We start from the raw sequence: 6,697 nt of genomic DNA, 5'->3' as shown, positions 1-6,697 counted from the left end.
CAGTACACGCATCACTATCCAGCCCCAAAGCAACGTAGCGTGGGTTATGGGTACTGATGAATATTTTAAGAATCGTGATGTACGTAAATATTTATAACATATTACAGAGAAACACCCGACCATTGAAAAATATTCATGTTCATAACACATACATTTTCCAGCTGTGGGAATCGAACCCAGAGCCTTGGTCTCAGAAAGCAGGGCCACTGACCACTGTGCCAATCGGCCGTCATATATTTTATGAACAGTTATCATTTAGGCCGTAGTCTACCACGCTGGCCAAGAGTGGATTGGTGGACTTCACACACCGTTGAGAACATTATGGAGAACTCTCAGGCATGCAGGTATCCTCACTCGTTTTTCCTTCAACGGTGAAGCAAGAACATTAAAAAAATTCAAAATTCATTTATTTCAAGTAGGCCTCGCTCTCGTTAACTCGCAACGTTACAAAAATCGGAGAAAAGGTGGAATAATAGGGAAGAAAATGATAATTTAAAAAAATAATTAATTTTCCTTTTACAGGACTGCAGGTCTGCTGGGGAGGCATAGAGCGAAGTTCCCACAAAAGATTATAAAGAACTTCAAGAATGGAAGTATTCTGCAAGGAGTACGACATTGCGGGCTACGCTTAGGATTCTAGTATCAACACCTCGCTACGCTCGGGAGTTACTCGTACCGTTAAATCCATCGTAACGCAGTAGGTACGTTTGGGATTTATGCCTCGTGTTGTATAGAGTAACTGTTTTGGCCTGTGATACGGTAATGTGAAACCAATTTGTGTTTACAAAGAGGATAAATAAAGAATGTAGCTATGGGAATTATAAAATTGCTACACTCATTTCATGCAGGTTCAAAGTTCAGAATGAGTTTTCTTTGCATTATATTATTCTGCAATATGTTATTCTAAAACTTTCATCCAGATTAGAACAACACATTTGTGAGTTGAAACACAGTGCACGCAAGCTTTTCTCAAATTTAAGCTATTTGGTATTATTTATTTTTGCTTCTTTTATATGAATTGGTTGTTTAAACATAATAGTGTTTTCGTGATCTAAAAATTACTTTGTATACCGCTCGCTATAGTAGGAAGGTGGCCATTATTTTTTACCAAAAACATTATCAAAAACAACAGGGTGTTATAAATTTGACATCCTGCAATTTTTGGTTGTTCTATGTTTGGTTTTATGTGTGTGTGTTTGTGAACATGTGCGTGTGTGTTAACGTGTGTGGCTGTATGTAACATCGTGGCTCCTGAACCGATGAACAGATTTGATTTTGTTTCTTATGTTTAACACCCACAATATGGGTATCAACGAAAACTGGGTATCGAACATGGCGTCTTTATAAAACAATGCCTTCAACAACAACTATTGTTGATTAGAAATAAATGAACAACACCTTAGAATCTCGAACCAATCCGTCCCGTCATCTGCAATTCTAAAAGTACATAGATCCCTTTATGCCGTTTAATAACAGAACCTCGGCAGTGTACAGGCAAAGATTAAAAATATTAATGCTATCTATTAAATTCAAAATACCAAATTCCATATACGCACAAACCTTTACCTTTTATTTCCTAAAGTTAATCACCGATTACTGGTAATTACTTAATTTTTTTTATAATCTGGACTATAAAGATGTAAGGCTATCAATAGTACTTGTACTCATATAAGATGAGATTAGAGAGACAATTTCGGATATTGGGAATATTTGGAACCAAAATAAAATGCTAAACTTTAGAACGGACTTTCAGGATGGCCAATAACTACGAAATTCAACGGAAATTAGAAATTCTACGCGGTCGGTATTGCGAGTACTAAATAATAACAGAAACTATTGTTTGGCTTTTATTTAAAACCTTTGACTGTTTTATTGCGTGGACGAGTAGACAGACGGATAGGCGAACAGTGGGGCTAAATGAATATCTCGAGCCCATATTACAAAACATGTTCAGTTTGTAACAAAGAGCTATGAAAAAATAATGGTTAATGCAGTTTCAAGACAATTTATCCAAAGAAATACCATTTTACATCTAATCTTTTTTAAATATTTGTCATTTGCTAGCTGATGCCCGCATTCTTCGCTGTCCGCGTTTAGACTCTTTTATTTTCCTGGAATAAAAAGTAGCTTATGTTACTCTACATCCTTTCAACTAACTTTGTATTTAAAATTAAGTTGATTAGTTTATTGTGTAGGGCGTAAAGGAAGGAAGGTACAAACAACAAAAAAAATACAGTTTCTCATATAAAATATGAGTAAGGATGTAATACATACACATGAACATTTGAAATGCAATGTAATAAATACCAAATAATACGTCATTTAAAAACTGACAAAATATAACGGTTCCTCCGAGAGCACATCAATAAATAGGTCAAAGTACATGAACTTATTTCCTTAATCTTTGCTAAAATATTTTCAATTAAACTCAACTGCCTGTTGCAGAGTTTCTAGTAATAAAAGGTCTGATCACAATAACAACTTCAATACAAATTGTGGTTTCCTTTCTGGTCGAAAGCTATATTTAAAGATAATATTTGAACATAGTTAGAAACAAGAGTACGCCATTTTTGATTTGAAGCGTTATCTACGCTTAATAACATCGCGCTACTCTTTGGTATATTCAAAAATAATATTATTTAAACGTAGTTGTTTTAAATGAACAGTATGCTCTTTTCTGTATCGAATGTTTGATAAATTTTCTAGTTCTTTCTAGCATCATCGTCATATCAACCCATTTCCGGTTCACTACAGGGCACGGGTCTCCTCCCACAATGAAAAGGGGTTAAGGCCGTGGTCCACGTAGGCCCAGTGCGGATTGGTGGACTCTACACACACTTGTGAAACTTATGGAAATCTCTTAGGCATGGAAAACTCTTAGGACTCACGGTTTTTTCCTTCACTGTTGAAGTCAGTGATATTTTGACGGCCGATTGACGCAGTTTGCAGCGACCCTGCTTTCTGAGTCCAAGGCCGTGGGTTCGATTCCCACTACTGTAAAATGTTTGTGTGATGAGCATGAACGTTTTTCAGTGTTTGGGTGTTTATATGTATATTGTTATTTATTTATGTATATTATTCATAAAAATATTAATCAGTCAACTTAGTAACCAGAACACAAGCTACGCTTACTTTGGGGCTAGGTGGCGATTGTCGTAGTATATTCAAAAAAAAATATTTCTTAAAACACACATAGCTTCGAAAAGTTAGACGTACTCGTACCTACGCACCTCCAATACTGTGTTCCGGGCGTGGTTGCTTATGCCTCGTAAAAAAGATAACTGGTTAACTACAAATATCCTTGTGTGTGAATTATATTTTAACGAACTAACTGTTTAATAATTATTACTAGATATTTTATTAAATTTACTAGCATCTTTGCGGATGTGATCATAACTTTAATTTCATTTTTTTGTTTTAATAGGGGTATTGGAAATATACATTCGATGTAAAATAGTATAAAATATAAACTCTACCTATAATGGTTCAGGAGATACAGTTCATTACAAACAGACGGATTTATGGATGGACAGCGAAGGCTTATCACCTATCCTACTAAATACGCTAGCCTAGGTACACTAATCATAAAAAAAAAAAAAACAAAGTTTAAAATGCTTTTTTAAAACTCATGCTCTACCGTATTCATGCGTATCTTATCATCGTCATATGCACCAATGGACGTCCGCTGCTAGACATAGGTCTTTTGTAGGGAGTTCCACAATCCACTGTCCTGGGCCGCTTGCCTTCAGAGGCTCCAAGCTACTCGCCTGATGTCATCTGTCCACCTCGTTGGGGACCGACCAATACTGCGTTTACAAGTGTGGGGTGGCCATTCCAACACCTTAGGTGCACCTAATTACGCCAAATAAGCCACATTAAGTACGGTACACTTATCCTAAAAATACAGAGCATTAGTTTTAAAAGAGTATTTCAACGTTTGAAATACTTTTTTAAAACTAATACTCTGTAGGTACGCCAAACAAACCGTGATTTTTGGCGGAAATGCGGCAAAGGGCGACACCACCCTTTTTTCCGAGGTTAAAAAGGAATTGCCTATTCCGTGGTTCTATAGAAATAAGAACTTAATTAAGCATTTTTAGGGCTGCGTGGAAAATATCGCTCGAATATACTTTGCGAATTTTATTTTTCTTCCACCTGCTTAAGGAACTCGTATAAAGTGGGTAAAAGTTGAAAATTTCCTGCATTTCCTTGGGGCTTTTTGATGTTTTATTAAAGGGGCCCTGTAATAATTAAACAATTTTAGCAACGGTAAAATTAAGTGTCTACATTTTTTAATTTTTTCATTTTGCTTCACTTCCACTACAAGTTAGAGCCCTTGGCTGCACTCTCACCTAGTAGAAGGTAAATAAATAAATAAATATAATACGACAATACACATATCGCCTCCTGGCCCCAAAGTAAGCGTAGCTTGTGTTATGGGTACTAAGATGACTGATGAATATTTTTATAAATAATATACATAAATACTTATAATATACATATAAACACCCAGACACTGAAAAACATTTATGTTCATCACAGAGTGGGAATCGAACCCACGGCCTTTGTCTCAGAAAGCAGGGTCAATGCCAACTGCGCCAATGGGCCGTCAAATGATAATGCAGGGAGTATTGTAGTCATACCCCTAATCGGTTTCCACGCGAAATCACATTAGTACACTAAATCGCTTAGCGGCATGTCTTTGTCGTTAGGGTGGTTACTGGCCACGGCCCACCAGACAAGACCAGGCCGGGTTTTCAAACCCGGAACCGCCTACTTAAATTCACAGTTGTCTTACCATCAGTCGTCAATATAAATATTTCGACTGCACTTTCGGGGGGCCGAGTTCGAATGTCAGCACGCATTCGCACTTTTTTAAGTTATATGGGTATAATTAAGATATCACTTGCTTCAACGGTGAAGGAAACCAGCTGGCCTTACAGTTCTCCAGATTGTTCTCAAAGGTGTGTGGAGTCCACCAATCCAGTCAGTAGTGTAGTAGTCTAGTTCCTCTAGTGGGCCGGTAATGGAGTTGATATGACGATGATGATGATGAAACAAAAAAAAGGAACCAAGGGAAATAACCAGCCCAGGCAGAAAATGACAGGATGAAGTTATCGGTAAATAACAAAGATAATAGAAACACCAATCGATATTGTTATTGCTTAAGCTTTTTGTTGTATAAACCAAAATGAACTTTAAACCTTTTTAATCTGTACCTATAATATCTTGTATTACATAAACTTACAAATTAAAAAGAGATTTAATGAACGTATCGGAAAGAGCTTTCAGTAATTCCCTATAAAGCTTCGCTAAAGTCACTATATCAACCATGCTTGGTTAATTGGATTATACTGGATCAAACCTGTTATATCCGGATTTGAGATTGGTTTATTATTTTAATCTTTTTTTGTGTGTTTTAATAACTATTAGTTACGTAAAAGGTTCAGACGAAAATGATAACGAAGGTTGGCATGTTGAAAATATATTTTCGTTATAGGACGTAAATTTTTATTTTTCAAATATAATATAGTGTTTCATGTAGCGCTGTGGTGAGCACTGTGAAGGTTTCGATCCCTGGCAAAGACAATTATGGAATTTATGATATTGAGATTATCTTATGGTCTGGTTTAGTGATAGGCATCGGCTATGGCTAGTTACCACCATACCGGTAATACCATACACATAATCCGACCCTCCTGCCATAACACGTCTCTGCCAAATCACCCGCAATTAATGCTATCGGTTCAGGTAGCCGTTTTCCGATTCAATTCGTTTTTTTGCTGATTGGTTTTAAAATGTTGGTAGATAAAATATAAAGAACAAACAATCCGCCTTAGATGGCCTGCTAAAAATATATGTTCCTACACTAATTTCCACTTTCTATAATAATAATAACTTAAATCCAATAATGTCGATCACTGATTATATTAAAATTAAGTAACAAATTTCAAGACTGTCATTAAAATTACAAAGATCAATCGATTGTATTTCTGATCATTTCTAAACTCAAGTGATATTATTTTGCCTGTTAAATATTCTTGGATGGTATAATAACATTTTACAATAAGCAAATTTTTAATCTTATTTTAAAAATCTGCAAGATTTATGTTTCTTAAATGATTATCTTATATGTTCATGGTTTTTTATCATGAACTAGCTGACTCGCGCAACTTCGTTTGCACCATATCGATTATTACAGATTTTATAATTTAAAAAATCTAGAACCTAATTGCGGCCGGGTGGCCCGCGGCACTTTTATTGCTTTTAGCATTTCTATACCCGTCGTAACTTGTAACCGATGAGTCCAAAGGAATTTGCAACATAATTATAAAATTATTTATTTGGAAACTATCATAATAGCAATATCACCATCTTTCGATTGTACCCGAGTTTTGATCGACAAATTATGACAAAAAGCGGTTATTGTGAATTGTACAAACCTCGTATGTATCGTATAGAGGAAGCAAGCGTCTTTTATGCAAGTTTAGTACGTCTTGTATTCAAGAAGCAAAGTGTCGTTTATACAAGTTTAGTACGACTAGTACCTACATAGGTCGCAAGTGTCTTTCGTGAAAGTTTAATACGTCTCGTATACAGAATGCAAGTGTCGTTTACGCAAGTTTAGTACGAATCGTATAGAGGAAGCAAGTGTCGTTTATGCAAGTTTAGTATACCTCGGATACAGGTAGCAAGT

This window comes from Pararge aegeria, chromosome 18 (genome assembly GCF_905163445.1).
Source record: "Pararge aegeria chromosome 18, ilParAegt1.1, whole genome shotgun sequence".
In the NCBI taxonomy this organism is placed as follows: Eukaryota; Metazoa; Arthropoda; class Insecta; order Lepidoptera; family Nymphalidae; genus Pararge; species Pararge aegeria.
Note: the sequence above shows the minus strand (reverse complement) of the source record.